This window comes from Pteropus vampyrus, unplaced genomic scaffold (assembly GCF_000151845.1).
Source record: "Pteropus vampyrus isolate Shadow unplaced genomic scaffold, Pvam_2.0 Scaffold254, whole genome shotgun sequence".
Lineage (NCBI taxonomy): Eukaryota > Metazoa > Chordata > Mammalia > Chiroptera > Pteropodidae > Pteropus > Pteropus vampyrus.
In genome coordinates, this window is record NW_011889035.1 from 1707815 (window position 1) to 1716637 (window position 8823).

Genomic DNA, 8823 nt, shown 5'->3' on the forward strand with positions numbered 1-8823 from the left:
GAAGTGTGGAACAATCACTAAAATAACGTTTGTATATCATTTCAGGATGATGATGACGATCCTTTTATGAACATTAGTTCTTTAAGAAGAAACAGAAGATGATATTTTTAATGGCATTTTGAAGTTTTCAAGATTCAGGAAAAATCAAAACGTTGCAAGCTAAGAGTTTACAGTTGAAGATTTTTAAAGTATTGTTGTTAACCGAAGGATTTGAAAGAGACTTATTTAACAGAGAGACTAATGTATAAGAATTTCTATTTTTAAGTATCATTTCCTGAATATAACACCATTACTTGAGAAACTTCCCGGCTCAAAGACATGTAAAATAGCATTGATTTTCCTTATTTTTTGAATCTGGTTGTTAACATTACCTGACAATGCGGTATATAATTTATACTGTTATTTTCCTGACATGTATTAGTGTGTGTCTTAGTCTAAGCTTTGTTTAGATATCATTCTTAAAGAAGGATTAAAATAAATATACCATTATACATTTCTGCTTCGCAAAGACTGACAATATTTTAATGTAGTTACATTTAATCAAAGTTGAGAAAAAGGGCATATAAAATTTAACCTTTTTATAATTTTAATAATTTCTAGAGATTCTTGATTTCCTGAAGGTAAACCATCTATGTGAAGCTATGCCTAAGCTCGCTTTTTGTTACTGTGCATTCTCTTTTCTAATGCTTGTGATAGTATTAGCCACAGAGACTTTGAATAATTAAGATGTTCCTTATACTTTGAGTAATTAGATATATGTTTTTATTAAAAAATAGAAGTCTGTTGGAATTATTGAGTTTTTTATTTCAGTTAAAAGATTGTTTCCCATTGAGTGGTAGTCATTTTCTCCATTATTATTCATGATTCTCTCTCTCTGTATGTCTCTTTCTAGGAGGAAAAGGAACTATATTTTTCTTAAAATATTGAAGAAATTTTTTAGTTTTTAAATGGTTATATTTGATTAAAATATCAAACTATAACTTCTCTGGAATATCAATGCCAAGATTTCTCACTAATAATATTTTATCTTAACATTAGGCCTGGACTATTCCAGAAATCTTAGTGAAACAGCTCATGTTAAGTTTATATTTTCTTACTTGCATTCACGGGGACATAAGAATTTGACCTCTTTAAAGTTCAATAATTTTATTCTCCATTTTAAGACTCTCTTAAAAGACCCCTGAGAATATTCCTTCTTTTCACCTATGAGGCAGCTGTATTTGAAGACCCCTATTGAAGTTATAGATCATGGTGGTACAACAGCCTGACATTTTTTCATATATAGAGACAAATGCTTGACTGAGCCATATTTATGATTATTGGCATATTCATACTTGGGATGTATCAAGAACATTTGCATAGTGGCTCCCTTTTTGTTATATAGCTCTATGAAATGGCTTAAGTCAGCAATTGTGATGTAACATTCTGAGTTTCTTTAAAAATATTTTCTGTACCTAACTTGAACATAAGGATTATTTTAGCAGGTAGCGTTAACTCAGCAGAAGGCATTGTTCTGTGAAATATTCTCAGGCACATCTGCCCACATCTTTAACATTCCCAGTGTTTGAATGAAGCAGAGATGAAATCAGGAGTGAGAGTTGCTTTCCATGGTCTAATGGAAGATAGTTCAGTGGCAGTCCCTGAGGATGCAGTGCTTCCCCTCCACAGGGTAGCATCAGCTACTGGCTCTTCTCACCTGCCACTGAAATAGATGTGCTTGGGCAAGGGTCTTAGTGAGGGAGATGGCCACTAAAGGATCCTGACCGATTTCCTGAGAAAAAAGAATAGGCTTTTTCCTTTTAAAAAAATTACAGATTGAAAGAGGTTCTAAATGTGGTGCACTTAGCTCCTAGGAAAAGTGATTCAATGGCAGTTAGAGATAGGTGAAATTTCCTTCAACTAATTCAATATTCTGTGACTAGTTAGTATGTGTCACTTCCTGGAAATGCGGTAAATAAAACATGAAAGAAAAAACTTTTTGATTGAAAATTGTTGCATAGTTAATTATGCCATATATCCTTGATATTCCATATTGTTGTAGTACAATCTAGTGTATTTTAGACAGTTTCAGACATGTTAGTATAGGTGTGTGGAGGTTATTCCACATGATTACAGAGTACCTGCGGTTTTGGAGGCTGACAGCAGTGATGAAAGCATTCTGGAGAAAAAATCCTTCCATCTCTTACCAAAGAATGTATCTCTTTCTGGTGCTTTGTTTCCTATCATAAAAATACAGTAGTGCATTTACAAGGTTACAGATACATTGTAGTTCTGGGAAGTATGACCAGTGCTTAGAAAATTTAAGCATTTAGGCCTATTATTTTTAGTTCAGGTACACATAAAATATTTTTTTGCTAAACTTTTAAAATTGCAAAATACAATATCAGAAAAGTCGTGTGGTTTAACAAATAATTACAAAGTGAGTACTCATGGCATCTCTATACAGATAGGAAATAGAACATCACTAGTGTCAGGAAGGCTACCAGTTGTTCTTTCTGGGTAACCGTCTTGACTTCTGTAATTCAGAAACTTACTTTTGCCACGAGGTGGTGCTTCCATCAGTAGGTGGCAGATAGGATGATGCAACTACAAATCTAAAATTAAGAAGTTGGTGTTGTTTTGCAAAAACTTTGGAACCTATGCAATAATGCTAAACCTATGCAGTAGTACCAAAATTAGCCTTCTAATTTTATATGTAAATTGGTTTACACATTTCATCTGGCTCAGCCTGTTCTTAAGGGAATTGCCTGTTTGATAAATTTTACATATAAAGGTCGACTAGAAAATATTTTAGTAAACAAAGAGAAAAACCCTTTATTAGAAAAAAGAACCGAATAAAAAAGTATCCCATTGAAAATTTTGCTGTGGAAATGTACTGTATTTAAAATATCTTTCCCCCAACATAATCTGATGTCTTTTTTTTTTCTGTATCATATATTTAATTCATAGTATTTGTGGCTTTTTAAAGTTAACTACCATTAAGATTATTATATGTTTTATAGAATAAAGGTTTGATGTTTTGAGTCCAAAGAGCTTCCCTTTTGAATGAAAAATATCCATATTTCATTATTTGCTTATCTCATTCCTCTTTAATATTTTCAAACTTAATATTTATTAACTAGGTCTGAAAATACTAGAATTTTAGTTTGATCACTATGAAGCCAGTTTACATAGCTTGCTATTGCCATGTACATTTATATATTTTTACCATGGCCAATCACTAGATCTGATTTGTTTTTAAATTGTAAAGGCAATCTATCTTCAAAATTCAGATATTGAAATATTTATCGAAATGTATATATTTCTTTTTACTCCTGTCCCCAGACATAACCTCTTAACAATTAGGTACATATTTTCCCAGTTACTTTTGGCATGACTACTAACAAAAATTGTTGAATTAGAACCCCAAATCATATAATCTCTGTATCAATGTATGTGGTCATCTTGGTATTTATCTTGACATCCTGATTTTTCCATACCTGGTTTTAATTAAACCGTCATTGTCTGCTGTGAGGGATACTTGTACTGCTTTTCAATGTGTGATTTAGATGTTAGCACTCAATCTGTGTCAAAAGAATATTTAATCTCTGTGCCTTGACGTCAGAAGTAATAAAGTGATTTCCAAAGCTCTCTTGGCCATTGGTTGCACGTAATACTTGATTAGCCAAAACAAATGTAGTGGATATTAGGCTGGTTGGCCCAGGCCACACTCTGTTTCCTAGACCCACTTGCAGTCTTGATAATTCATGTGCATTTTGCCCAACACCAGTGCATTAATTACCCTGATTACACTGCCTGTTTTGTTTCAAGGGTTTCATGTTCGTTATATTTAAAAATCAATATTTTCTCCATTATAAGCTGATGAAGGTAATTCCAGTTTACCTATTAATGCATTTGAACTGACTTTGAGAAAATTGCTGGAGGCAAAAGGCCATTTGCTTAATAGAATGAGAGACCCAACTTCATTTCTGTTGGTCCTATGATAGTTGAGAAATAGGGCTCATGAAATGAAGGCATCCATTTACATTCATTAAAATGTCTTACCGTAATTACTGAAATCAACCAGTCTATCCATCCATCATAGATGTACCTGACTGCCCCCGATGGTTTATCATCCCAATTTCGATTTCTGAGTTTGACAGTAGTGCTTTAAAACCAGATCATGTTTTTTAAACTTGAAATAATATTGAATTTAATATATGGAAAATTGAAAGAATAATATAGAACTTTTTACCCTTTAGTTGAATTTACCGATTTTTTATTTAAAAAATTATTCTATATGTATGTATGTTACATACATATTCCTATATGAATGTGAATATACACATAATTTTTTTCAATCTTTTGGAAGTAAGTTCCAAAGGGTAATGCTCCTTTACCCTTTAATACTTCAGTGTATATTCCCCAAGTATAACAATATTCTCTTTCATAACACCAGTACAGTTATCAATTTCAGAAAATTTAACATTTAATACTTTATATTCCAATTTTTTCAGTTGTCCCAATTTTTTTTACGTAGCATATTTTTACATCTTGTCTAGTATTTAATTTTGTTTTTTAAATATATAGAACATTAACATGCTTCTAGAAATCTAAACTACTCAAAAATGTATACTCAAATTTTACTCCCCTATCCCTTTCACTCCTTTATTCTTCATTGGTCTGTCTTTTCGTAGACCTGTAGCTCCAGGTTTAAATATAGAGGCTGTGTAGTATGTTTTAATGTCTGAAGGGCTAATCCCCCTTCATAGCTTTTCATTTTCAGTGTTTTCCTAGCTGTTTTTTTTGTTTTTCCAAATGAACTTCAGTATCACTTTCCTAGCTCCAGCAATGAAAAAGCTTTTTGGAATTTTTAATTGAGATCGTATTAAGTTTATAAATTAGGAAGAACTGACATCTTGTAAGAAATGTCCTATCCAAGAACAAAGGGTTTTCTTTACATTTGTTCATCTATTTTGTGTGTTTCAGAAATGCTTTAATGTGTTCTTCGTAGAGATTTTGAACACTTAAAATGAAATCAGGTATTTTTGTCTTATACGTTGCTATTGAGATTAGCATTTTTTTCTTCCATTTTATCTTTTAACTGGTTGTTATTTTTATGTATGAAAACTTTTTGCGCATTAATTTTATATCCTAACTTACTGAATTCTATTGTTTAAATTCATTTTATCTTTGATGTTCTAGAATTTTCTAGGTAATTTCATGTGATCCACCAGCATAAATATTTTTACTTCTTTTTAATTCTTACACCTTTAATTTTTTTTTTCTTATCTAAGTGCACTGGCCTCCATTACCATATTAATATATCAGAATGTGGCAAAGTGCAGACAGAGAACATAAAATTTTTTCTATATACTTTGGTGTAACGTTATGGAAGTTAAAAAAAAAAACTAAAAATAGCTCTGAAAATTCCGCTTCTCCATTCAGGCTTTATAAATTAATCAAATAGCAACTTTATTATATACTCTTTTTGTATATGACTTCTTTCACACAACATTATGTCTGAGATACATCTATGTTGTGGCATATATCTGTAATTTATGCTTTTTCATTGCTTGTAGCAATTTATGCTCCCACCAGCAATATAAGACAGTCCTATGTGCTCTCTATCTTTGCAATACTTGGTATTGTCAGTCTCTTTAATTTTAGTCATTCTTGTGAATATATAGTATCTAGAATATATCTAGGATATATAGTTTCTAGAAGATATATATATCCTAGATATATAGATATATATGTCACATATCATATACTATATATGGTAAGTAACATTAATGTATAACATGTAATATATATCATATATATAAAATACAATTGGATATACGTACTGTGAAATCTCCAGTCTGTGGCTTGCTTTTCATTCTGTAAACGGTGTCTTGTTGAACAGAAGTTCTTAATTTAATGAAGTCCAATTCATCAGTGATTAATTGCTAATGTTTTGTGTCTTGTTTAAGAAAACCATTCCCTATCCTAAAATCATAAAGAATTCTTCTGTGTTATCTTCCAAAAGCTTATCTGATTTGCCCTTCACATTTAATTCTATAGTCCAGTTGGGAATTGATTTTTATGTGTCATGTGAGATAGGAAGTTTGTTTCATTCTCTTCCATATGGAGATGAACATGCCCCAGCACCATTTGTTGAAGTGACTGTCCTTTTCCCCCTGCTTTGCAAAGCTATCATAGTCATTTATTAAGAGACTACACACACACACACACACACACACACACACACACACACACCTGTTTCTGAGCTCTTTGTTCACTTGCTCTATTTATTTAGAATTAATTACTGTAGATTTATAATGAGCCTTTTTATCTACCAGAACAAGTGTTCCTTCTTTATTTTTCTTTTTCAAGAGTGTCTTGGTAATTCTTGGCTCTGCAAATTCTCAAGTAAATTTTATATATACTGCATGTGACCTAATACAAGGCTTTAACAAAAATAACTCTCTACTTTCAGTTTGGTTATAATCCTTAATTATTGTCAATTGCGGTTGATTTAATTTAAACCTTGATTTTTATTCCCAGGCTTGACTAGATATTTCTTTTGATAGTCGAACAAACTGATTTTGAATGCCAGAGCTAAATCTTGCTCTGTGAGATTAGAAAGATACCCTATCTTTGCTAGAATCTTTCCTACCAGAAATGTTATCGACCTCCTTTACTTGGTTTAATATTCCTTTGTCCATCAGTGACATAGCCCAATCAAGAAAGGGTAATAAGGTTTGTTTTTTATGCCCCCGCCTCACACCCACTTTCCCTTTCTCCAGCCTGTTCAAAGCATGTGCTGTCTTTCCCTCCTCTGTTGAGACCTTGCCTACAAAACAACCAATGCAGGCTTTTCTTCCAGTTCTGATTCTCACTACCCAGCCCCTTCTGTCTCTCCACCCACTGCTTTCCTTCTACCTTCACTTCCAGTTCCCTGACACAGCCATTTTCTTGTATTCTGCAGGGGTCCCCTCTCATCGAATGCAGCAGATGCTATGAAAGGAATGAAGAAAGGAGGAAAACGAAGGAGAGAACTGTTTATTGAATTGCTATTCCATTCCAGGCCAAGGTATCTATATCTACATTATCATTATTTAATTCTCATGACAACACAATAGAGTAGTCATTATTACCCTTTTTTTTTAAAATAGGTAAGGCTTAATCATAAGATCACATAGCTAATAAATGATAGAACTAAGAAATAAATCTAATTCTCTCTGAATCCAAATCTCATTCTTTTCTCATGACCATGCTGCCTCCTGTAACTGAGGCATGTCCTAACTTACAGCTAAACACATTAGCCTCAAATCCTAACACATCTTTGAATTGGGACTATATAGAAAAGAAGGGCAGAATCCAAGGGAGAATGTGATTTGGGTCTAATGTCGGTGCCTGGCCCAGGCAGGGCAAACCCAGGAGGAGGGCTTACCCTTGGTGAGAGACGTTTCAGATGCTTCAAGGGTTCATATTAAATAATGAGTAGTAAATATGGGTGACCCATGGACTGAGTTCTTGTGAATATTGAAAATGTAAATGGAATAGATGATAGACTGAGAATGGGCTTATGCTGGGATTCTCAGGATTGATTTAGTACATTTAATATGTCCATCGACCAAAAACCTATTTAATGGTGATTTTCTACAGGAAGTGTTTCTGTTTGGGGGTTGGTTTTTTTTTGTTTTTTGGCCCCCAAATCACCTTTATTAGTTTTTTTCTGATTTAAAAAGTATTCTAGGAAACTAAAAAAGTACTAAACACATAAAGAAAAAATATATGTGAGTATATCTGCTTTGTTTCTTTAAGATAAATTCCTGCATGTGAACTTTTTGAATACAGAGTGTTGGCATATTTAAAGACTTTGTAAAAACCTACAAACTGCCTTGTTGTGTGGCCATGAATTGAAAAAATGACAGACAGAAAATGCAAACAGCTAGTAATCCTAGGACTTTTTTAGCAATTGAATTAAACTTTAAGTGACATACCATTTTTAACTATTAAAATGGAATATTTTCATTCATTCAATATTGAATACCAGTTATGTATCAGGCACTAAGCAAATGCCACAAACGAAACAAAACAAAACAAAAAAAAAACATGCACAATAGATATCACCTAATGGAACTTTTAGTCCAAAAGAAAGAAATATGCCATTTATTGAACTCTTTTTGTATGCCAGGATTGTGCTAAGCACATTATAAACATTATTACGTCTAATCACCACAGAATTCTCTGAGGTAGGTATTTTTATGTACTGAATGAAGAAGCAGATGTTCAGAGACTGACTTGTACAAGTCACATGGCTTCATGGGCTGAAGATTGAAGCCTAGCTCTGGCTGACTCTGAAGATCTCACCACTAGCTTCTGGGTGAAGCAATTTTTAAAGCCTAAAATACATCGAAAGAAACCTTTTACAATGCATTTCAAAAAAATCTAATAAATGACTTGATGTGGTTTAGGGTGCAGTGAAAGAGGTGCTCTCAGGTTGCTAGTGGGAGTATAAATGGATATATCCTTTTTGCAAATGATCTGGTAAAATTATTATCAGCCCTAAAACATTTTCATCTCCTTTCCCTGGAATTCTCTTTTTTGGACACTGTCCTAAGGAGAGAGTCAGAAGTATGGTCAAAGATTTATGAACAACTGACTGAATGTTTGACAAAAAATAAAAAATATATATAAGATTAAATGATATAATGATACAGTGTCTAAAATTTGCTTCAAAATAACCTGGACCAGGGGAGGGGAAATGGAGTTAGATAATGGATATGTGTAAGTTAATTATATCATATGTCCAAAGAAAAAAATCTGAAAATATTTATATAAAAATATGATTCT